Genomic DNA, 26,252 nt, shown 5'->3' with positions numbered 1-26,252 from the left:
TTTTGATGTTGCAAGCTCCCCTGACATGGCCCCTGCCATGTGGCATTAATTCATGCAGCTTCAGCTTCAAAGCTGCCAGCGCACAAGCAACGAATATTCATTTAGTTGTTTTTTTCCAGCTTCACCTTTTTTTCGCACACACACACACGCACACAAAAGGAGATGCTTTTCAGTGTTAGTTAGCGCCCAGACGCGTATGCAGTTTGGTCATCCTTTTTTTTACCGCTCCATCATTAAGGCAGGGCAACGGCTGGCTGGCTGGCAGGCCTGAGTTTGAATAGGAGGGGGAGCTCTTTATTAAAATCTAAAGTTCATCGCAGAGTTTCTGCGAGAAGATAGAGAGAAGTCGAGGAGGAGCGGATATCAAGTTTATAACATGAACAATTTTATTAATCTAAGTGTTAAAGGTGAAGTTAAACCAGAGAAAGATTCAACCCATTTTACTAGTATGGTAAAAATAAACAACCAACACTCGGCACAAATCTGTTGTCATAAATGTTTAAACCAAAGTGAAACTATTTAATTTTTAGTTAATTTAATTTTACTTTCCACCTTTTAAATTCGCATTGAACTGAATCGCAGGATGTTTCTACCCACACAATCAAGATGAATTAATTTGTCAGCAAAGGGAAGAAGTGAAATACAAATTGGCACTGGATATTATTATGTGGAGTAACCGGCATCGACGACAAAGTGACGACAATGCGACCAGACAGGCCATAAAAAGGACCTCGACGGCCCTGCGGCTGCCTGCAGCAATAACTCAGCCGATAATCATAATAAAAGAAGAGCGGAAGGGAAGTCACACGTAAGTATGCAGCAGAAAAAATAAGAATAGCGAAAAGAAAAAGAAAGCCCAGGCTGGCGCTCCTCGACCGGAGAAAGTCAATTTGTTAAGCTGCAGTCAGGCCTGGGAACAGGACCCAGAGACAGAGCCACAGCCAGAGGCGGAGGCGGAGCAGACCCATGCCACGGCAGGGAACAGTGGAAGGACAATAGAAAGTGTGCAAAGTGGGACGCACAAATATGCTCCAGGAAAAGAGCAAAAGAAAGAGCAAAAGCGAAGCAAGAGCCTTGCATGCGATAAAGATGAAGAGGACGCCGCAACTTTTCCCTCACTTATTTTATTAGAATTAAATTGATTTCTTGCGGCAGCGTAAGGAGATCCACGGGGCAGGACGTCGCCGACGACGACGCCGAGCGAAGACAGGCGTTGGCTGGCATCAAAATTAATATAAAATGAAAAGTTTTGAAATTTATTACAAATTGAATTGATTTATGCAGCCAGCGAGCTGCGAATGAGCGCGAAGAGGGGAAGGTGACAAAGTGGAAAGTTCTGCCTTGCGCGAGAAAACTAAAGAGAAATGGCGGGAATTTTTTATGCAGCCGCCAGAGCGCGCGTTAATCAGATAAAAAGGTTCAACCTCAGCCGGAGGAGCAGTCGCCGAAGCATTCCCAGTCGGAGTAGCAGTCTCAGTAGCAGTCGCAGTTTCAGCCTAAAAGTTATGCGAACTCACGCAGCACACGATCCGATCCGATGGCGTGCGAGTACTTAAATTAGTGCGATGCACACACCTTCATGCCACACACGACCACAAGCAGCGAGATATGCGTGTGTGTGTGCATTACATCAGCAACAACAACAACAGTCAAAGGGAAATAACAGCAGCAGCAATAACAACACAACACAACAACACACACGGGTGGAAATGTTTTGGGCACGTTGCAGTTGCACGCAATTAAAATAACACTTGTTAAAATATTTATTTTATGTAGCGTGGCAAGTGTGGCAGGCCAAAAAAACCATTGAGAAAAATATTTGCGAGCATGTAAACGCGGAGAACGACGGGTATTTAAAACGCTGACTATGACAGGTCAAAGTTGAAATGCCCAGCACCTGGCCGGGTCCGGCCGCGGGACACGCAGCCCAACGCCCGATGGCATGAATTTAATGAATTCTGATAAGGAATTTAAGGGGAATTTAAGGAGGTGACTCGGGATTGCACTCGAAATGGTTTTAAATCGTATTTAAGTATTACAATAATTGCAAGAATGTTTAGTATCAATAATTTAATATTTATTAACATTTTCTCTGGAAGAAAGGATGTTTCCCACATCGAAAATATTACATGAGCGTTAATAAAGTGAGCGGCAGACAGTCTTTGGCAGCCCATTGACCATTGGTAATTTCCATCACTTTCCATCACATTCCTTTATAGTAATGATGGACAGCAGCAGAGTAGAAGCGCAAAAAAAACAAAGCCGGAACTGTGTGTAAAAAGTCGGAGCAAAAGCCATAGTGTTTAATTGGCTGAACCCAATGAAAATGAAAAATGCAAAAAATGTGAACAAAATTGATTTCGTTGGAATAAATAACAGGCCTTTGTGCTGGGCAGTAGAGCATGCCTCAATGATAATAGTAAAATAGTAATAAAGGACACAAAGGGAATCTGAAATTCATTAAAATAAAATTTGTTCGGCCTGCTGACATTCTTGCCCCAAACCGAAGAAAATCAGGCACACAAAAAAGGACACTTGGGAAGGTAGATAAATGAAAATGAATTGCATTTAATTAATTGATTTTAAACATGCATAAAGCAATTTAACGTATTTGCATTTAGGTTTTTCGAGTGCATATTTAAGTGCATCTGCCAGCTGCTGTTTGCCCATCTAATGGTTATGACTCTCTGTGTTGTTTCTGCTTAAAGATTGGCCCAACTCAATAACGCAGAAGGACGTCCCTTTGCTCCAGAGATTTTCCCGAACGATTCCCGACCGTAACAAACAGGAAATGGACGGAGCATAGCGGCCACGTTGATGGAGAGAGGAAAAAGCGGCAAGAAAAAAAGAGAAGAAGTATATTTCAAACGGAAATGTGTTCAATTTTAAAAATAGCACAAATACACAAAAAACACTCAATTCAATACTGTTGAGGGGCACGGAACACACACACACACACCTATGCCACAGGAAGCTGAAATGGAGAAGACGACCGACCCCATTGGACTCATAAGCGAATCGAAAATACACTACAAAAAACCGTAAGTAGCTCCAGAATTTATTGAATCTTTTGTAAGACTTCTAAAGCTGATAGCCAAATTAAAATTAAAATCATTTACCATGGAATTCTCTTGCTAAAACGAGTAACTGGACCTTAGTTCTCTGTAGTGTGTGGCAGGGAATGGCAGCAGGTAACATCAGCGGCTAAAACGGGACAGGCAGTGGCAGCCAACAAAGCGCAAAACAAACTGCAACAAAATGAAACCAGCAGAAAACAAACCGAGGCCAACACGCTGAGCACGTAGACTGGCCAAAAGAGCCAGCGAACCGAGCTTGAAAAGTTAACAAAAACAGAGCAAAAAGAGAGGAAAGAGACCAGACAGACAGACAGACAGGCAGACAGACAGAGAGAGAGAGAGCGAGAAAGAGAGAGAGAGGGAGTGAGAGTGAGGGACAGCGCTTCAGTCGAGACATTTGCGACCATTGTTGGCCATGACAGAGACCAGCCAAGTGGCGGTCCATTGTGTGGCCTGAACTGGATGACTGGACGGCACTGTAGAGGGAAGAGCACTGGAAAGATGACTGGAACGAGTTGGTATGGTAGCCGGCAAACGGACGTTCACATGAACGCCATCGTCGAGCATCCGCTTGGCTCCCTTCCATGCACTCCCATGTATGTCGCCCCCGCACTTGGTATGTCAATTGAATCATCTTGGCCCGGAATGGAATGCTTTATGCAGCTTTTTCCCAATTGAACTTTTGAAAGTCTGTTTCGGCAAACGCAATTAGAATGCCACAGGTCAACAGAACAGGACACACGTGCCAATGCCACCGTGGGGAGCTCTCCACAATGAGAAACTATGAACTATGACCCATGGCATTGGGGGTGTCTGCGTCTACCATCTGCCATCTGGAAAAGTGTCGGGGCACAGCGCAGATTGTCATTCATTATGCAATCAATATTGATTGCTTCACGGCTCGCGGAAAATGCTGAAAAGTGACTTGCCAATTTTCACAACGCATCGCATCGCATCGCCTCGCCTCGAAGAGGAAAAGTTATTCAAGTGTCCCGATGGAGGTGGTGGGAAAGAGCTTACAGTGAGCTTACCCTTTACTGCATACATCATTCGATGGATTGATGGAGATGGAGAATATTCCTGGGTATCTCTTGGGTCTGTACAACCTTCAGTATGGGGGTGCCGGCACTTTGATGCCGCACTCCACTGACATTTTTCATGCTGTGTCGCGTACGCTGATTGATGAATGAATAAACGAATCAGCGAATGAAGGAATGAACGAGCGAATGGCACGGCATGGCACAACTTTTCAACCGTAAAAATATGTCAAGTGGACAGGCAGAAGAAGTTAACGCCTCTCCCCCCAACCATCTACCACAGAAGATCCAGCGCAGAGCCACATACTGGGCTTCAAAATAAATGACTTTTCGATTCGTTTTCTCCAATCAAATCACATGTGCGTTCCCTCCCATCCCGTTCAGCAACACACACAACTTGCCTCAAAAACTAATTTCCAAACAAGTGACAAAGGAAAACAAAATTCATTTTCCTGTTTTATATATTTCCCCCCCACGCAGCTGTGACGCCTTCGCAGATGTGGCCATGACCAGGAGGAGACCATAAATCAATCCTGAACTACATCAAACTGTGGGATTCTGGGCATCTGCAGATGCGCCTCCTCTACCACTAAACCGAATCTAAATTGTCTTCATGATCCTGTTATCTCCGTTTTCTCCGGGAGATCCCACCAGAGTTTGCTTATATTTTTCCTAGAACTTCCATTCAATCTCCTCTATTGGTCTTGCAATTTCTGCTTTGAAGAGATCAAAATCCTTTTATATAAACTAATAAGATAATCCAACGTCGTTCAATTATGTTTGTTTTAATTTTACCGATTTTTCCACCAGATTAATACCGTGAGATGTGTTCAGAGCAAATGTGTTCAAAGAAATTATGTCCCAGGCGAATCTTCTGAATCATTTATATTCATTTGAAAATATATAAGTAGCCGAGTAAAAGGCCGAAGGGTATCGTCAGCAGCTTATCATTGCACGGTGCTGACCTCATGAAGATTCTTAGAAATGCACTCATTAATAGGATAGGACTTCCTCTATGAACTTGTGTATACTATAATTAAAAGAAGAAGTGACTCAAAGCCAGATTAAAAATATGCATTGACTACGGCTAGCAACTGGTACGAAATCTGCAAAGACCGCAGTACATATATCATGATTATGTTGAAGGCAGAAGGCAATGGCCGAGGTTGTGGTGGGGTTTATGGAAAGGGAATATCAAAATACATATGGAAACGGAAAATGTATCCCACGCATTGAATGCATGGGGGGAAAGGCCAGAATTCAATTTGACAGTTGACAAGACAAGAGAATGCCACACAATGCAATACAAGTACAGACTCGATGGGGACTCGACCTGAGCCATGTGTCTCATGGGGTCCCCGGAGAGTTTACGCTTAATTGGATTAAGCCTGGTCTCATGGTGTTGGCCGAAAGCGTTTAATGGAGGATGGCGGGAGGATTATGGAATATTAAACTGTTGTCTCTCCATTATGGCTGTGGCTGCGAGTCTCTGCTGTGAGGTTTACTCAATTAATGTATTGTATTCCCTCTCTAAATCAACCACGGATGACAATTGCCGTAACGCAACGTGAGGAGGGACTGAGGGCTAAGCCCCGAGATGTTTCCTGCTGCTGGAAAACTTTAACTTGAGATGGTTTTTCCCTTAGCCAAGTCACATGCTGTGAGGGCCGCCCCGCTCCTTCCTTGCACTGCCACTTCTGACATCCTGCATCCTGACTTGCAGCTTATCATTGCACTGCTGCCTGGTCACTTTTCCGTTCCGTTCCGTTCTGTTCCGTTCTGCTCCGCCTGTCCGTCCGGTGCTGTCGTGTCTTCGGCGTCCGTTGAGTGCATTAATACGCTTGCATAATACTTTAATGTTGGTGCTGTCCCTCCCCTCACTCCCCTCTACCACTCACTCTTCCTTCTACGGCTTACTCTGACAAACGGAAAAGCTTCTGCTTCTGCTTCTACTGCTGCTGCTGCTGTTGATGATGATTCTAGCTAGAAGGAGCTGCGAAAACTTTTGCTGGGCTGCAGGAAGTGCAAGAAAATTAAGAAAATACTCATCGTTTTTCCCTCCCTCCAACTCACCATCTCTCTCCCTCTCTCTCTATCTCTTTCTCTCTCTCTAAGGCAGTGCTTATGCTATTTACGACAGTGAACATTGAAATTATACACACAGCCCAGCCTCTAGTGCGCTCTTCACTGCCAAAGTAAAAGTCAACATCCAGAGAGCCGAGGCTAAGCCGAGAAACAGCTGGAGAAAAAAGAGAAAAGAGAGCGAATGTCCAAAAGAAATTTCAAGTGTTGTAAAATGGCAACATGGATTGTTGGGCAATTTGTCGGTGTGTTTGTGTGTGGGTGTGTGTGAGAGCACCAAAAAAGTTTGAGCCCCACACACAAATGGCCAAAATGCAAACTTTGGCTCAAGCAGCGAATCACCGAAGCGATCCAGAAGAGTTCTTGAGATATGAGCACAATTAAAACTTGGCGCAAAGGGCCAGTTGGCAATGGCAATGGCAGTGGCAGTAGCGGTTCTGGCGGGATATCAGAAGTGTTAGCTTTGAATGATAAGCCAAAATGAGCCTTGACTTGTCCAAAGGCGATAGGGATAGGCGGGCGTTTGGCATAGGGGATTTTCGTGGTTCCGCTGCGGAAACAGTTGGTTTCCGATTTTAGCTAAAGAATCCTTGAATTTGTAATCGGGATTAGATGGGCTTCAACTTGCATCAAACTTATAAAGGGAAGACACAATTCAGGAATGGAGGATTGACAATTGAGATTCAATTCCCACACAAAATACAAAAAAGTAATTTTTTAGCTGAAAGGTAAACTCAAGGTAAACTTAATTGTTTGAAAGCATTCCAGTTAATACAATTGTTTTTAATTAGAATTTATTTGTTTAATTATTTTATGTATGTATTTAAGAATATAATACAGCGATTAAACGGCTGTTGATACTGGGACTGGCACAAAATAAGACTGATGCAAATTTCGACTTACGAAAATGACGACTGCAACGGAATGGCGAAAGCTCTCTGACGGGCGCGCTGCGGCGTCTGCCGACCCTTCGTGCCTCTCGTTCTCGCGATCTCCTCTTCGTTCTGCTACCTGCTGTCCGGCCCTCTACCTGCTCTCTCGGAGAGGTTCGCGCTTGTGTAATCGCTTAACATGAAAGCGGATCCGTAAAATACAAACACACTGCAACAGTCCAAGTGCTAACATTGCTGCAAAGCTGAGATGAAAGCTGTGCCATTGATCAAGCATGACTTATCAGCAAGCTGATTAAACTTCGCTTCCAGCTACAGTGGGTGCGTTCCATAAGTTCAGTGGAAGTCTGCGAATAATAAATATTTCTTAGGTTTTGTACGCACTTCCGTACTCCGTACGTTTCATATTCAATTCAAAGGCATCGACTCTTTCTCACATCGTTAAAGACACGACCAAAGCTATCATTGCTGTCCACAAGGCAGCCCCTCCCTCAGACTCCCTTCTTCTTGGGGTAAAATCAAAACTTTTCAAAATGCCCAGCTGTCAGGAGGGGGAGGTAGATGCGAAGCAAACAAAAAGAACTGACGAAATCATGGCCATAAACAGAATCAATGAGCAGTAAAGCGGCAATAGATTTGAGTTATGGTTATTAATAATGCCTGGACTGCCTGCCTGCCAGACCGCCTCGTCCCCCTGGTCAGACAATGAGATAACCTCGGGGCGATCCGAGACAGGACATGGTACATGGTGCGAGTACATGCAGCAATGCAGACTTGTCTGGCTCCGTAATACAATAATAATACGAATATGAGGGGGGTCTGTCGACTGGACCTGAAACTGAACCTGGAAGAAGGGCTGACTGGCTGGCTCCCTGGCTGGTTGGCTGGCAGTCAAACAGCAAAGGGCAATGAACAAGAATTAAGCTGTGCCTGGCATCCTTCATAAAACATTGCATCGTGTGAATCCAATATTGGATGGTGGAGAGCTCTTGCCTCGTCTCGTCCCGTTGTAACGGACACGGGAAGTGTCGTCTCGTCAGCACTCTCTGTCTACTAAAGGTTGGCCGGCTAGGCTCAGGGAAAATGGGGTGGGTGTTGTGCTGCGAAAACGAACTCCGTCACCTAACAAAATCGTAGACAGATTTACGGGAACTGGGATCGGAATTAAAAACCCGGACGGAACTTAAGGTCCACTACCTACTGTGAAGAGCAAGGTGGTTGTGCTCTTCCCTCTTGACCCACCCTCCATGTAGAATAACATAAGAATATGCCGTTATGGTTCTACCCAAAACCTTCTGCTGCTGCGCTATGTGCCTTAGGAACCCCTCCCAAAAATCAGATTAGAAATGCATGTTAATCGTTAAAATTTTACTTTGACTGGTATGACTTCATGTTGTTTGTAACCCCCATTATTTATACCCTAACCCTTAAACTATTTTTACTGCATGTGTATATATATGTGGGACTAATTTAAGACATAGGAATTCAAGAGAATGATCAAATATGAATAAAAATAATATAATCAAAATATAAAGTAAGAATGAATTAATTAAAGGAATTAAGTGGCATAATTGTAGTGATTGTAGTTAATAATAATTCACTTTATATATGGTTAAGCATGCATGTCTCACTGTGTAGACGCTATTCTCCTGACCCGGAGTGTATGTGTATATATGTGTGTCTACTTACAGACTTTTAAACAGCTGCTGGTGTCGTTGGGCCCAATTTCACGTTTGCAATAAAAACTGTTAAAGAAATGTAGAAATATGCAAAATAACAAGAAGCGTTATGAAGAGGTATTTTACCAATACCCTTCCATGGACACAATGAGACCGATGATGCACCTTTTAAAATCTATTCTTAACTAGGCATAAATTTCATTTTTTTCTTCTTCTATTTCTAAGTTAACGTCTAGGAATATTTAATATTATTAAACAATTTTCTTTTCTATTTTTTTTCTTCTATCCATAATTTTTCATTAAATTTTCTTTTCTAGATTTTGTGATTTATTTTTTCTTCCCTTAAGTGGCTTTTAGAATGTCGGCATCGAACAATTTTAATAACCTGAGAGAAGACGAGAATAGGTGACATACGGTCAGGTGGGTCTAGTTAAATGCGCATAGGTGTATGGTCAGCCGCAAGGGCAATGACCGCTGAGCTAATTTTTCCACACCCTACATGTGCAAGCACCAACATTTTCTTTACACAAGGCGCGGTGATATAATATTTTAGATGGTTTTATATTGTCGTTGTTGTTGAGCGGCTTAATTGCGCGTGAGATATATGTATATAAATAAACGGCTCGGTCCCGATCGCCAAGTCCCTCCGTTTCTATGCCTGCAGGCAAGGTCCGGTGGCACCAAGAAGAAGGACTGATGATCGTCATGAAGCGGACCCCCCCTCCTTGAGGGGTGGTCAGGCCAGGTCAGCAATTTTCTGCCACACGTGGATCATAACCTTATCCAGGGTTTGGTTTTAGTTTTTGTTCTTTGCAGCCACAACACTTTTCAAATGGTTTTTATTGGGTTTATGTTCCCTTTTATGGTTTTGCAGAATTTTCACCACGTTTTTTTTTTTTATATGTTCTGTACGCACATTAATTAAGTCTTCCAACTTTGAATGCACTTTTTGTTCTGTGCAGCATGCACTTAGCCTAACTATTTTACCCCTCCAAAAGCTGGGTATGAGAGAGCTAAGAAGGTTCTCGAAGGGCTAGCCGTAAGCTATGCTTGCGGAGAGAAAAGCTCACATGTGAACGGCGCTCGCACGTGCAATTTCGAAAGAGAGAGCTTTTCAAGATAAAAGCTTCTGATCTTGCATTTGGGCTCTCTATGGAATGCATGTACAGTGGGGAAGGTTCAATATTTTTGCGATAAAATAAGAAGACTGTTCCCAAAAAAAAATCTTAATACAATTTTTGTCCAGACATTCTAAATTTTGTATTTTTGGTCTGCAACCTTCACACCCCCCCGCCAGATTTTATCTTAGGGTTTTGACCCAAGATAAAACTGAAAACAACAACAAGGAAGGGTGCAGACTTTTGTCTCTAGCTACCAAATATCCTTAATGTTAAATTTCCCCAGCTCTTTACAGTTCAATTGAGATTGTGAACGCAACGGTAACGAACAAATCGGGCATGTCTCATTGGATGTCAACCAATCCGATAAACACGACCGGTGGTATTTGTGTTTGCAATGGGTTTCTACAATGTCGGTGTCCTGGCTGGTATCATTGCATATAGTGCAGTGTACGACTACCTCGCCGAGATTAACATTTATATTGTCAATGCTTCGCCTTACCGCCATTGTAACAAATTATGATTAAGGAAAAACGATATAGTCTTTAAGACTATGAAAGATTTTTTTTTTTTCTAAATTCGAAAATATGGGCAATGATTGTGAGGGTCTCCTATCAGGCACCAGCACAGCAGAAGGAATGTCTGCGGTTGTTATAACCTTAAGTCCGTAAGCAGAAAGAAAGAAAACAAAATGTTGTTGTTGATCCTTTCGAGAAAAAAAAGAGGAACAGGACCGAATTTTCCAGTCTGAACAAGTCTCAATTAATCTCGAGAGAATAAAGGTCATTCATCTTCGCTACTAGGTATAGAACCAATTTACTCAGAACTATCGTTCCTAGTATCCTGATGAAATGATATAATGAAGTCTACTGTGATCTTCTTCTATGCAATATATCCACTGGTCTGGGTCCGACAATGATCAGATTCCCAGCTGTTCCGAGCTGGATATATAACACAAAAACTGAACTACTTTAAAATTTGGATCAATATTGGGTTGCGGAAGGGATTGGGAAGGTTATTGGGGAAAACGTGAGGGAACCTATAACCATAGAATATATAGTTGGTAGGTACGGCCATTCGGGCCCCACGTTGGTAGATACGGACCATTTGGGCCCCACGTTGGTAGATACGGACCATTTGGGCCCCACGTTGGTAGATACGGACCATTTGGGCCCCACGTTGGGCGCCATTTATTATGTAACGGACACGGGAAGTGTCGTCTCGTCAGCACTCTCTGTCTACTAAAGGTTGGCCGGCTAGGCTCAGGGGAAAATGGGGTGGGTGTTGTGCTGCGAAAACGAACTCCGTCACCTAACAAAATCGTAGACAGATTTACGGGAACTGGGATCGGAATTAAAAACCCGGACGGAACTTAAGGTCCACTACCTACTGTGAAGAGCAAGGTGGTTGTGCTCTTCCCTCTTGACCCACCCTCCATGTAGAATAACATAAGAATATGCCGTTATGGTTCTACCCAAAACCTTCTGCTGCTGCGCTATGTGCCTTAGGAACCCCTCCCAAAAATCAGATTAGAAATGCATGTTAATCGTTAAAATTTTACTTTGACTGGTATGACTTCATGTTGTTTGTAACCCCCATTATTTATACCCTAACCCTTAAACTATTTTTACTGCATGTGTATATATATGTGGGACTAATTTAAGACATAGGAATTCAAGAGAATGATCAAATATGAATAAAAATAATATAATCAAAATATAAAGTAAGAATGAATTAATTAAAGGAATTAAATGGCATAATTGTAGTGATTGTAGTTAATAATAATTCACTTTATATATGGTTAAGCATGCATGTCTCACTGTGTAGACGCTATTCTCCTGACCCGGAGTGTATGTGTATATATGTGTGTCTACTTACAGACTTTTAAACAGCTGCTGGTGTCGTTGGGCCCAATTTCACGTTTGCAATAAAACTGTTAAAGAAATGTAGAAATATGCAAAATAACAAGAAGCGTTATGAAGAGGTATTTTACCAATACCCTTCCATGGACACAATGAGACCGATGATGCACCTTTTAAAATCTATTCTTAACTAGGCATAAATTTCATTTTTTTTTCTTCTTCTATTTCTAAGTTAACGTCTAGGAATATTTAATATTATTAAACAATTTTCTTTTCTATTTTTTTCTTCTATCCATAATTTTTCATTAAATTTTCTTTTCTAGATTTTGTGATTTATTTTTTCTTCCCTTAAGTGGCTTTTAGAATGTCGGCATCGAACAATTTTAATAACCTGAGAGAAGACGAGAATAGGTGACATACGGTCAGGTGGGTCTAGTTAAATGCGCATAGGTGTATGGTCAGCCGCAAGGGCAATGACCGCTGAGCTAATTTTTCCACACCCTACATGTGCAAGCACCAACATTTTTTTACACACAAGGCGCGGTGATATAATATTTTAGATGGTTTTATATTGTCGTTGTTGTTGAGCGGCTTAATTGCGCGTGAGATATATGTATATAAATAAACGGCTCGGTCCCGATCGCCAAGTCCCTCCGTTTCTATGCCTGCAGGCAAGGTCCGGTGGCACCAAGAAGAAGGACTGATGATCGTCATGGGCTCTCTATGGAATGCATGTACCGGCTGTTCCCCTTAATACAATTTTTGTCCGACATTCTAAATTTTGTAAACCTTCACACCTGTTGTCTGGCCTTTGTCGGCTTCGTAATATTTTGCTCGTTACTTTTTAATATGACTCACAAACAACATCCGAGTTCGCAGACACACAAACAGGGGAAGGACAATGGAAGGGATACCGACAGGACGCACACACAACAACATGCCGAGAGGACACACTCGTGTATTATGTGCTCTAAGCGGGGACAATGCTAAAATCTATCTGGAAGTGAAAATTGTATTACCTCTTGCCCAGGGACAAGGGGCCGACAGGGCACTGTAATCAGTGCATGTCCTTGTCAGGAGTGTCAGAGGATTACTCATAAAATTGCGATATCTTTTGTCACCTTTGCGAGGGTGAAACTTCAAGTGTGGAAGGGTAGCTCCAGCTCCAGCTCCTGTCTGGGGTAGAGATTTGCGGTTGCCCCCGGGCACCCCCCTTGACCGACATTAAGCTCATCCATTAGCGTTTATTGCTTATGATAAGCTGCTGCCCCTGCCACCCTTCACCCACTTGAAAATTGTTTCATAAATTCTACTTGAACTACCCCGAAAACTTTGCATTTGATGTGATGGCTTGTGGGTGCTTGGCGCTCCCTCCTCCAACACTGGCCATTGAATCTCCCCCTGGGAATACACATACAAAATATTCGTACACTCGTATGCTTACTCAACAGAATAAGAATCGGAATCGGCATTGAAATCGGATTCGAAATCAGCATAAATATTATTACAAAATGCTTGACCGCACTTCAGAGTGCCAGTCAACGGGGGGGACAGGATTTGCTGAGCTCTACAAAAGCAAATGCTTACTCGAGTTCTTGTTATTTATTTCACTCTTCCTCAGATGTCACACAGGCTTCAATCACACCTGCTGCAGCCAGGCAAGCCAGTTGGAATAATTCCTACAATACAAGAAACATTTGACAGTTCCATATTCCTTATTGAAAACTTCTCATCAAAATGGATTGCAAGTTGACGTGTATTAAAATGTAAAGGGCCATGGGACATGCCATGACTGTAGAGTGGAAACTAAGGTGACATTTTAAAACTAATCAAAGACTTAAAGACTGTATCTATCTTAGCAGAGAGCATTCTTTTGGCCCCTGTATCTCGCTCATTAGTCAAGGGGCTATTTCAACTACCCTCACTATCCGCTTTGTTGCACCTCTCCCTCCTGTATGCCCCTTTTCGCGCTACGCAACATATGAGCTTTCAGTGTCCTTTGATGTGTTGCCTGCCACCACAGCTCAGGGGCATTTCCGCTTTTGACGCCGCCATTACTGTCGCCATTTGGCGTTTGACTAAAAAAAAAAAAAATGAGAAGCGGACGAAGCCTCATAAACCTTCACTACCCCCTATCTCTCTCTCTCTCTCCCTTGCTGCCTGTGTGTGGGTGTGCGCTTTTTCCTATGTAAATAAATATAAATATGAAACTCTTTTTCTTTGCTCTATGCCACACATACATATAATATACTTACATAATATTTTTTTGTAGCTGGCGCTTTATGCATGCAGCAAGAGGAGAAACATTTCATATTGCACGCACACAAACACACATTACACACACATATATTTTTCATAAACTGTGAAATTTAGGTCACAACCAGGGGGTATACGAGCACGAGCATTATCCGTGCAGCAGGCAAGATGGCAGCCAAGGCAGCAGGCAGGCAGCAGGACACTCCCGGGACAACGTCGTCTGCTATTAAACGCTAATGCAGGCGTCCCCCCCTCACGCTCTGCAGCACCCAGCCAGCGAATCCCCAGCGGTCAACGGACGGACGCCGTCAAAGCTTCGTCAAAAATGAATATGCGCATAGGATGCGGCGGAAATATTAAGCATACGCCGCGTGTTCTGGAGGTGGTGGTAGTGCCGAGTCCTGGTGTGTATGCCGCATAGTGAAAATTACGAAAACTCAAGGTGCAGCGGTGCAGGCTACTTTATCCAAGATGGTGTTCTGGAAAGAGAGTTCCCGAAGAGATTGTTCAGGGAAATTTACCTACCAGAGAGATCCAATCTTATGTACGTATATTTAATTGAAATAATCAATTTTTCAATGAGATTTTACAACGTAATCAAATGAGTGGGAAGTCGTTTCGCAGAACACTCCATTGGAGGCACACATGAGGTGGCTCCCCACCGCGAAGCTCCCGCTCCACGTATAGCCAGCGGGTCTCTAAGGTTCCAAAGTATGATTGCGTGCCTAAGCGCCATCTTACGGTTGATAGCTTCATTATAGTGCCGTGTTTGGCGTAGCCAAAGTTGCATATGGCAGATTACCCCTTCAGCTGCCGCTGCCGCTGCTGCTGCTGCCACTTGTGTTTGTTGCAAGTGCTGATTATGGCTTGGAGCGGGAAGTCTTGGACGTTGACTGCTGCCGTCTCGCTCGTTTACGTTTTTCTAATTTTAGTTAAAGTGTTTTGCTTGCACCCCTGCCCTTCTCTGCTCCTCGCTATCGCTTTCGTGCTGCTTAATTTTAAAATTGCAAGCAGAGGTTCCCGTCATGGCCTCCTTTCCGCTGTTGGCCAAGTGAAAGTTCCTACAACGTATGTATATGGGCTTGGTGGTGGCTCCTTAAGATCTAGGCACAGGGAGTGCCTTTTAAACCTGAAACGGAAGCCTGAAGTGTGTTCAATTAGGGAGCCACCATCAGAGAACTGATTTCTGGTGGAAGTTTGGCCAAAACTCCATTTGAATTGTGTAGATGATCCGGGGGAACCCAAACCAATTTATCAACTTCCTTTGGCAGCCGATACTCAACCCAAAATCAAACCAAAAGAATCCATTAACAAGCACTTTCCATAAACTAGAGACAAGGCAAAAAGTGGCTCAACCTCTTCCTGCAGCAAGTAAATAAAACAAAACAAAAAAAGAGTTCGCATCCCTTGGCCAGACACTCATCCTCCCATGTGCATAAATTCCACTGGCAAATCCATGGCTGCTCCATGGAGGCTGTTCCGCACACAGACAGCGGATATTGTTGAGATTTATGGCGACTACTATGTTGGAAAAGGCTTTGCCATATTTATTTGAAAATAAGTTGCATCCCAATCAGGCATGCCCCTCTCCGTCTGCCACTCCCTGAGTGGGAAGAACAACAACACAAAAATGAGGATTCCCAGTTGCTGCTGGTTTTAAAAACCCCAAAAGGATATTACATATCCTGTTCCTAGTCGTGTAAACGCCATTTCAGATTGAATATTTGCTTAAGTCGAGTCCTGCGATTTTGGCCTTGCTGCCATTTGATTTATGTTCCGGCTGCTTCCGCATTCGATTTTGTTTTTCTGAGCCGAGCACACGTACTTGCACATACTCGGGACACTTTTTGTTTGCTGATTTTCATAATTTACGGTTGAATTACTGAGCCCCCACAGACATTAGCTTCATTTCTTTCATCTTTTGCTGTGACATTTGAGAGCTGCTGGAAAAGGATATCGTATCTTCGTATAATAATTGTTCTTCTTTTGTTTCTAGGGAATTGGCCTTGGTCTTGGCCTGTCGTTACCCCAGCCCCTCTCTGTTTTTCTACACTTCCTTCCGGCCTCCCCAGTGAGTTATGTATTGGAGTGCAAAATATGAGGCTATTAGAGGCTTTAGGGGTGCTGTTCATACGTGCAAGCTGCGCTTTTTCACACACACATCGGGAACATGCTCTGCCATCGCAGACAAGAGCACCATCATCATTATTATTATCCAACAGCTCATGATTATTGCCATTATATGTACGAGAGTACAAGAGCAGGGAGCGAAAGAGCAGCTGGAAAATGAAACTGAAAGGCGTTCAAGTCTGATGCTGATGGTGCTCCAGCTCCTGCTGCTGTTGTGGTTCCTTCTCCCTCTCCAATTTCCCGTCTCAAGTGACTATTCACAGTTGAAGATTTATTGAATGTGCGCCAGCGATGTGCTGGCTGTCTGTCTGCTCCTTCGACTGCTGCTGCTGCAGTCCTGCCCACCGAGTGTCTGTGACTGAAAGTTTGCGCTGTCTGCTCTTTGGCATTGGTATTGAGTGTTTATTTATTTTCAAGCATCATAAAAAATACACACAGCCATCCGTACACAGAAACCAGCATCCAGCAGCAGCACCAGACGAAAAGACTCTTTGGAGAAAATAAGCAGAGGGCTTGGCGAGCCTCCTCCTCCAGTCGGTTCCCACTTACGTTTTCACGTGGAAAATGCTCACAAACTCGCAGTAAATTCTTTTGGTGATGTCCGGAAACTGGGAACACCCCCGACAGGACACAAGGACATTCAATTCAATAATTTTTGCCCGTATTCGACTGGCAGAAGCAGCTGCAATTTTTACGCCAAACCAAAGTGTAATTTGTGGCCTGGGAACTTTGTCTATTGCCTCGGTGTGGAGCGAGAGAGAGAGTGCCAGAGTCCCTTCTCCTTGTTGTTGCTGTTAAATGAAGCATTCGCTGGCAGAGTTGAAGATGTTTGCAATTTTTATTTCATTTGCCGGTCAATGAACATTGGAAATGTGTTAAGTGCTACCCTCTACAAGACACTCCCCAGTCCCCCCCTTCAGTGACTTGTCTCTAATTGTCTACAAGTTGTCGGAATGGCTCTTAATGAAGTGTTAAACGATACCCCCGTACCCGCACCCGCAGTCGTCCTGTAGTCCTGTAGTTCTGTAGGCTTACTTCGGGTATTTGGCACGCCCTGAAATATTAATTTTACTCTTGCCACAGCTGACACTTTCCCAGCTTTTCCACATTGAATAATTTGCTATTCTAGGAATTTTTCCAGCACTGCTGACAGCACTAATTACGGATCGATTCAGCTCAGCAAAACCGAGCAAAAGGGAATGGGATTGCATTCCTTTGGTCTGGAAACTTTGGCTTAGATTGAATGATTAATTTTGAACAATTTGTGACTTTGATGTATGAAAATATTCAGTGAGTCGAACAAATATCACATTTATGGCAGCGCCAGCTCACAAAATATCGCCACGTCAGCTGCTGCAGAGCCCAAATTGAGGCACTCAGCGTCGCCTCTTTCTAACTCTTTCCATGTGGCAATCTCTCTCTCTCTCTCTCTATCCTTATCGCTGCTCCTCTGTCACATTATATGGACAATCACTAACCACCAAAGTGACAAACAAACAAAACGAGCCGAAGGCACACACCCACACAAACCCTCTCTTTTCTCTGTCTTTTCCTGCAAAATGGAACTGCAAAATTTGCAACCAAATCCTATTTTCGTATAAAGGAAGCGAACTCAACGAGGAGACGGAGACCACGAACCACTTTTGTGTGCTGCAGGCTGTTCAATAATTTTTCTTTCTCTTTTTTGTTGTACCAGTCGTACGAGGAGGAGTGTGTGCGAGTTCCCAGTGCCAGCCACAGTTCCCAGTTACAGCCCCCGCCCGTGCACACATCAATCTCGCTTCCAACTTTTGTTAGATACGAATCTTTCATTTTCGTATTTCCGCTCAAAATTTCGTGTAACTGAGCTGGAACCTTAGAAAAATGCGAGCAAAATAAAGGAATTCTACTACCCTCTCCCAGACAGATAGTGTGGGAGTGCGAAGAGAGTGCTGATGCTGTCTGTTCCTATGTTCCTCATGTTAATGCCAGCCTACAGGACCTCCTGTGTCCTGCGTGGGTGTAAATGGAGAGTCGTCGACTTGGTGTTTACCCAAGGATGAACAGAATCTTGTACAAATCCATTCGTGGGTCATTTGTGCTGTCGTTCCCATCATATCCCTTGTAACTTACCTACTCCTCCAGGGTAAGTATCTTACAGCCAGGGCATCATTCTCAACGTCTGATTGCCTTGGATGGTATCAAATTTAAATTTCTTCATTTGCTTTTTGGTCCGTGTGCAAGTTCAAGTTTTTTGCTATGCTCCAGCTCCAACTCTCTACTACTCCCTGCCGCTCTCTCCACCCACTCTCTCTCTCTGAAGAGGGTAAAATTCAGGTCATGTGCGACCAAAAGTAAGTGGATGCGTTCTTATCAGCGCATACAAATGTTTTATCTCGCTCAGCGCGTGTGCAAGGACCAGGACGCGGACCGAGCACCAGGACGAGAACGAGGACGAGGCATGAGGGTTGCCTGCGGTTGGGCCATGTCTCTGCCTCGCCCCTTCTCCTCTATCTGGCCATGTGCCTGGCTGTGTCTGTGTGTGTTTTGTTTTGCCAATTGTCGGAAGTGCCTTTAGGGGGAGCCTTGCATAAGTCACACACACCGACACACACACACAGCCACAGCCAGTTAGACACTTTCTTTTTGCTACTTGAGCTTCCGTTTCCGCTTGCCTGCTCTGCTCTTCGCTGTTCCTCTTGTGTCTGTCTGCCTTATTTACTTATGCATAGCATATAACCTTAAACATAATTTTGTTTGCCTTTCTGTTGTGTCCTCCACATGCAATTCTATATTCTATTTGCTCCTGCCCCTGCCCCATTGCCCCACCCCTTTCCTTATCTTTTTGTCTTCTCTGTGCCGTTTTTTCTATCAAGCGCCACATTTTATCGCTTTGGCTCGTGCCGAGCGTTGCTGTAAAATTAAATCCTAAAAAATCCGAAAATTAACAGAAGCAGAAATTAAAGCTGGGCGGGGGAGAACATTAATCCTCCAAAGACTCCTGCTTGAGCTCCACTTAACCCATTGTTGGCTTCGCAATTTCCCTACCAACAATTCAAGTGTCAAAATTTGCACTTGAAAGTATAATGGCCCAAGCCCCTGAGCTCATTGGCCATAACAATGGAATTTTTGGGGCTGGATAGCAACACCCACTAGCCCAGCACACCTCCACTACCCCGTGCTAACCTAATGCTATCCTGGTGAAAACCGGAGCTTAGCCCCCGGGGGTCAAACATTCGCACAATGTCAGTCGAGTCGGATTTCGTGAGGCATAAAAACAACAACAGCAAAAAACTGCATGCCCCATTGACATATGAGTGGGTGTGGCACTGCACCCACACATAAATGGAGCGAACTCTCTGGGGCGGGGATGGTGAGAACGGAGGATGGAGGAGGCATAGAATGATGACGAAATGGCAAATGCATGCAACCACACCGCATGAGAGAGGGAGAGCGAGAGTGAGTGAGTCGCTCCCTGCCTCCTCTCTTTCTTCTTCTGATTCTCTGGCTGTGCGTTTGATTGTTGGATTCAAACATTTTGGCATGTTTTGGGCATTTGAACTAGTTTCCATTTCCATTTCCATTGCAACCCAAAGCCAAAGCCATGGCACAGTGGGAACTGTAGATGCTGCTCAATCTGCACAACGTATTCCCACAGACATATTCCCCATAATTATTTGCATATCTCTGAGCAATTTTAATCGCTCTCATTCTCATGGCGTTTCATGCCACTGTGCCTGGACAGGGACTGGGGACTGGCACTGGGGCTGAAATGTGTTAAATCCGCTATAAAAGCGGTTAACCGAGTAAACTGCAAATGCAAAATGCGGTTCACTTCAGTCCGGTCCAGTCGAGTCCAGTCCGGTTGGGTTGCTTTAGTTGGGTTCCACTCTGGTTAGACTCGGCTCGATTTGGTCCCGGCTCTAACACTGCAAATGGGCTGCTGGGCTACTGGGCTACTGCTGGGCTTTCATATTCACAACTCAGGCCAGGCCAAAGTGTTGATGGTTCAGTTTCGACCACATGCTGTGTCCTGCTAGGCCATGCAAAAATCATTTTTGTGTTTCCGTTCTTTGTTCCCTGTGTGGGCTCTGGCTGTGGGACACACAGAAAATATACAAAACAATTATCAAAAAAAAATAGTAATAAAAAATGCAAATGCAGAGGCTAGTATTGAATCATCAACTAAGAAAATAATTTATATAACTTATTTGTTTACATTTACCTGCCAGTAGGAAAGCTTCCGAGCTTACCATGTGAAAGCTGCGGCTTGTCCTGAACTACTTCCACATGCTTAACGGGACCAGCAGCACTCACGAACAGCAGGTAGACAGCCGGGCCTCATTGCCCGCGCACTAGAGCGAGCGAGAGGGCGAAAGATTGAGAGCGCGATAACGAAAGCAGAGGTTGCGAAAGCGAAGGCAAAGAAGAAGGGTGAGCTCGAGACATAGACTGGTGCCATGCGGGATCAGGTAGTAAGTAGGTAGGTAGAAATGTAGATGACAATGTGCGATTAAAGTGGGAACTTTAAGAGACAAACCATAATTAGGATTTATTCTACTGCTGCACCAGTCACTCTAACCCATAGATTAAAGGCTAATTTTTGGCCGTGTGACCAAACAGTTGTCTAACCAGTAAACTTGTGTCTCTCATTTAAAATATCATCAGTTTAAAGGTTGTGCTTTCATTATAGATAAATAAATGCAAATTCGCTGTAAGAAAGCGCATCCATTTAAAGGGCATCAGCAGCAGCATCACCTCCTGGTACGAATATATTCGCTGTACATTTGCTGGGAGTCCTCATCGAGTTGGACGATTTTTAATTGTCAAACGCAGTCGAGTGACAAATGAAGGCGAAAAAGGAGCTGGGAGCAGGAGAGCCTTAATGACAGCTGATAATTTATTCAGCAGACGCAACAGCTGAGAGACTTGTTCCAGGTCCTGCTCCTGGCCAGGACAAGGACTCACGAATTGTTTTCCAGCAGCCATGAAAAATTTACAAGAAATAAAGGAAACGAAGGAGGAGGCGGAGCACCGAATCCTGCACTTTTGAGATGAAATACATCCGCTTGTCATTGTCAGAGCAGAGTGTCCAGATCTGCTATAAAATGCAAATGAATTCCCCAACAGTTTCCACCCTCCTGCAGAGCTAGGGATAGGGGCGTGGAGAGGAAAGACTTGCATTTAATTAGGCATTAATATGGGCAAGGTTGAGGAGCGGGCACTCTGCGGTTAAGTGAAAGTTGGGGCTTATGCCTAAGCCCTGCCCTAAGCCGCGACTAAGTTTAATGTCCCGCCAAGACACGCTCGATTTGCATTTTGCATTTTCCCCGCTCTCTACCAGCTTTTCCCAGCTTTCCCGCTCACACTGGCAGAGGTTGACAACCCTCGAGGGCTCTCCAATTTTGCAACCCTCCTCGCGATTCTTTGAAATTTATTGTTTCAAACGGATATACCCAGCACTGGCAGCCACCCCAATTCGATTACTGGCCCCGACCGAGTAATTGCCTATTTCCAACCTCTGCAAGGGAATTGCTAACTGGTGAGTGCACGGGGGTGTGGGGGTGTGGCACAAAAGCCGAGCTTAATTGAATTAAAAGGCGTTGCAAAGCTCAAAAGCAACGCAACCCGAGCCGTGCACACTGCACTGATGAAGCTTTTTAAACCGTAAACTGATTCATCGCCGGGATTTTCCCTGCAGCAGCAGCAGCAGTTTGAGTGTTGATTAAGCGGATGATTGTGATTGTCGTTTGGTGTTGGATTGGGGGATACAGTACCATTTCAGGATTCACAGAGTGAGCAAAGGGGAGCAGATGATTTGAAGAATAAATTGATACAGCAACAAATCAAATAGGTAACCAAATACAATTCAAAATAGATTTCAAAAAATGCCACGTAGAGTAATTCAAATGGAGATTAATAAACCCAGATATAATCACGATGGAGTTTCAAATTGCCAACCATTGTGAGCAGACCGCAGACATGTAATAACAAATACATACGAACACACCCACACATACACCCACTCAACGCTCATTTAGGCCTCGACAATGGGCCTGGCCTGGTTGTACGTATGGGGGGTAAGAGTTACAACCCATTTGATGGGTTTATTATTGGGTAAATAAATTAAAATTGTTTACCTTTCAGCGGCGCCAGCTTTAGCCAGACTGAGAAGGCCATATGCCGCCTGCCCTCTTTCTATCTCTCTCTCTCTCTCTCTCTGAATGTTTATTTTCCGTCTCTGTCTGCGTGTTTCTCTGGTTTTTTATTATTATTTTTGCCCGTTTCAATTGCGGTTACGTGAGTACACGGCGCCGTATGCTGCGGCAACTTTATTTGCACAAATTAATGGATAAATGCTCGCATGCACGATAATGGAAGCAGCAGGGGGGGAAGCCAGGAATGGGTTGCCATCAGCATATGAAAATAAATAGAATTATGGCAAATGAAAATATCGGTGCACCCATCCGCGTCTACGCAGACGTTTGAGCAGGTTCAAACTGGCATGGAGTGCAAATATTTGGTTTAAATTAGTTTTGCAAAAATAACCAAAATTAGTTGTTGAAAATCCATCAATCCATTTAGCAGAGTTCCACAGCTTAAAGAAGAGAAAAAAGGAACATTTAAAGGCATTTAAATGGGTTTTTCTGGCCATTTCTTTGCCATAAACTTGGCCAAATCAAACGAGCGTCGAGTGAAAAAAACGTGTTGAGTCCAGCAACTGAGCCTCAGTTAACATTTGGCAAAGAGCAAAAAAAGAAGTGGTGGGAAGGAGGGAGGGAGGAGCGATACGTACATACTCGTACACATAGGAATGATGGCAAACAGTTGCATAAACTATGCCAGCTATAGATATAGATATGTGGAGGGTTAAACTCTGCTACACTTGCCCCACTCTGCCCATCCCGAGTGTCCAATCAGAGTGGCAAGTTCTTTATTCAAGTTCTTGGCACTTTTTCCCCTCTATTGATTCTGCTTTCGAATGAAGTTTCTTTCTCAATGGTCCAGAGTGAGCTTTGATTGAAATAGTTTAGTTTGTTTTGATAGTCATGCATATCTATGCAGGAATCTATTCCGAAAAAACTTTTGCCCAAGCTGAAAGCAAAATTTGTGTGTGTTTGCTTTGAGGTGCATTTCAAGTGGTGGCCGGAGAAAGAGCAAAATAAACTATTATTGATAACAAAACGATGCAACCAGCTGGAATTTAGGCACTGAAAGAGGATCGATATGATCTCATTAAATAGTTTTGAACAATTTCCAGCCAGCATTTGAATATCAGTATCCCACTTCAATGGCCAAATATCCCCTCCCAAAACTCTCAAGCTTTGTACTTTGCCAGGGAAAAACTTCTGCGACACCCTTCCTGTAGTACAAATGCCATAAATGTCAATAGACCAAAAACCATTATGCATAATAATACCAGAGTACCCCAAACACCAACCCCAACCCCAACCCCAAGCGAAGCCAATCCGCAGGCGACTGCAGCTGCTGCAACTTACCCGCCATCGTCCCTGCCCCAGTCCCTTGTCCCCAAGTCCCTCCGTTGTCTGCTGGCCGCATGCTAAACAATATTTCTCCATTACAAAACAATGGAGCGAGTCTCCGTCTCCATCTCCGTCTCCGTCTCCTGTTCCTGTCTCTGTCCCTGTCGAGGACAAGTAGCACCTTTTACTTGTGGCATCAGTTAAAACTTTTGCTTTTTGTGTTAGCGCGTTGCAGTGGCAACATCCCTCGCGCACCTCCATTGCCTGTCCTTGCCAATCTGCCCCTGCAACTATCTCAAGTCGTTGCGGCAACTTTTGTTGCCTACTTTTGTGGGTCTCCCTCCGAGTCCTTCTCGCTGCGCAGTCACTCTCGCCCTCTCTGTGACTGCTGTGTGCGACTGCTGTGTTTGTGGCAAGTTTCTTCGCTTTCGCTTATTGTCCAGCGTGGAAAAAACTTTGGTTTGTTGCTAAATTGAATGCGACTTGCGTTTGCTTTACTGCCATGCCATCCCGTGTCCTTCCACGTCCCCTCCCATCTCTGTGTCCAACGTCATGTCGACGTCGTGCTAAAAGTCCTTGAAGGTGCAAATTGTAAAACAAACAAAGGAACTTCTGCGAGACCTTCCCCGAAAGCGGAGATGAAGCCACAAAGTTGACAGATAAGGTGTTGAAACCGATTCGAGGACCTTGAGAGTCTTTAGATCTGTTGAGTCGACAAAGGAGGATATAATCTGGAAAGGTTCCTGTGAATCAGAAGAGAACAAAACCAATTATGATGAAAACCCCTTTCCGCTGTCCATTCCATTCCAATCCATCAATCCAGGGGACACACACAAATTGGTTTTACAGTTTTCGGAATCATTTTTAGTTGCCAATTACGCTGGTCCAAACCGTGTGCCGTAGTATAAATCGCAGTCATTAGATTTAACGGCTTAATTCCGGGGACAGGCATAAACCAACAAATAATGGCCAGGACACAAACACATGACATCCACGCGAATCGTTTGGCATCTAAAATGTTGCGGCCATTGCACTATCATGGAATATTTATTCAATTTAAATTTACCAATTAACTTGGACTGGTCTAGTTCTGGTCTGCACTGGACAAACAGTGGGAAAAAAGTGACCCTAAATGCTGACAGCGTTTAGAGTTCTCAGGCCTGGGCCGGGCCGGCTCCTGTTCCGCTTTGTTCGCTTTTGAATAATAAATGCATAATTCGTAGATGGAAAAGCGCGTGCCATAAATATTGCATGATAAATTATAGAAAAGCTATTAGGACAACAAACGACACGACCAGGGGACTAGGGGACTCTCCGGCCTAGAGTCCAGCTCTTTGTTTGGAGACGAGACCCATTAAATGGCTGTCTGGTGGTGGTCTGGCTTATGCAGTGTGGGAGTGGAGGCAGTTCGTGGCAGTGAAGTCCTTCTGTGTTTGACATTTTTCAAATGAGGTTAAGCCCCGACGAGGGGCCGCTTCCCGTTGCCTTTGCCGCCTACTTATTTATGTAAATTTGCGTAAATTACTATGAAAATATTTACGGTAAATAGAGCATTTGAAATTTTTATAATTTAAATAGACAGAGGCAGGCTTTTTCCCTGTTCTGCTCTGAATGAGAATGTGAATGTGAATGTGTGGGGGGAGGACGTGTGTGGAAATGGGCTTCGGTTACCACCAGCTGTGCACGTAGTAAGTTTTCAAAGAAACTTGTCGAGCTACAACTTTTGCATTTAACACGAAATGCAAACTGCTGGAAACTGAGAGAATGAGAGAGAAAGAGTGAGCGAGAGGTAGAGGAAGAGAGAGAGAGAGAGAGAGAAAGAAAGAAAAAGAGGAAGTAAAAGAGCTGGAACGGAAACGGAAGCTAAGCATTCGAATGAAACCCAAAATGGCATTGACGAGCGAGAGAAGTGTAGGCAGAGATGCAAAAAGCGCACTGGGAAGGAGAAATTTGGTCCATACATGACTCTTTTATTGCACATTAGGTATCCATAAAAACCTTCTAAAACACACTCCATAGAGATGACTCTCTACCACGACTAGTCTTTCAATTAGTTCCCATTTAATGGTAACATCTTTCACTGCTATTCTAATATACCCAAGCCCACACACTGGGAGAACTATAAGTAAGACATGAACAGTGTACACTCCAGGCCCAAATCAAATGTAAATGCTCGACATGTGTGCCTCGGTTGGTGCTGTGTTTTCCCGTGCCATGGCTTGTCGCATCAGTTAAATTAAATATTCTTGTCAACTGCAGTCATCGAGTCAGCAGGAGAAGCAGCTAGCTGCAAGCAGCAGAAATGTTTCCTCAACAATTCTCAAATATTTGCACCGCACTTTATAGATTTTAGGCTTTTAAATAATAAAATACAGAAGCAGTAACAGAGCAACCAAAGGAGGAGGAGGAGCTGCCTGGCTGGCTCAGCGAAGGAAACCCCAAAGTGCTCGGGCAGCACAAGAGGACGAAGCATGGAGGATGCTTCCTTCTTCAACTGAGAAAAGTGTCTTCTTCCCTTACGTTTTTTCTTCGTTGTATTTTTGTATTTTTGGGTGAGAATACTGTAAGTGCTCTCCAGCACTCCATGTACTGGGGGGAAAGTGAGTAAATGTGTGTCTGTCGGTCTCTATAAAACATTCGCATCTGAAGTACGTACTT

The 26,252-nt window shown here is 44.0% G+C and overlaps 1 long non-coding RNA gene across 1 annotated transcript; it reads right to left on the bottom strand.

Moving 5' to 3' along the window:
* Positions 1-4,163: 4,163 nt before the first annotated feature.
* On the bottom strand, positions 4,164-22,806 carry LOC117893666. Its single transcript, XR_004648810.1, has 5 exons — positions 22,796-22,806; positions 11,251-11,254; positions 10,084-10,589; positions 8,892-8,898; positions 4,164-4,174 (listed from the first exon to the last, which is right to left on the bottom strand). It is a non-coding gene; the product is annotated as an uncharacterized LOC117893666 (long non-coding RNA).
* Positions 22,807-26,252: the final 3,446 nt, after the last annotated feature.

Source organism: Drosophila subobscura, chromosome J (genome assembly GCF_008121235.1).
Source record: "Drosophila subobscura isolate 14011-0131.10 chromosome J, UCBerk_Dsub_1.0, whole genome shotgun sequence".
NCBI lineage: Eukaryota > Metazoa > Arthropoda > Insecta > Diptera > Drosophilidae > Drosophila > Drosophila subobscura.
The sequence above is the reverse complement of the archived record's forward strand: the minus strand, read 5'-3'. Positions and strand labels throughout refer to the sequence as shown.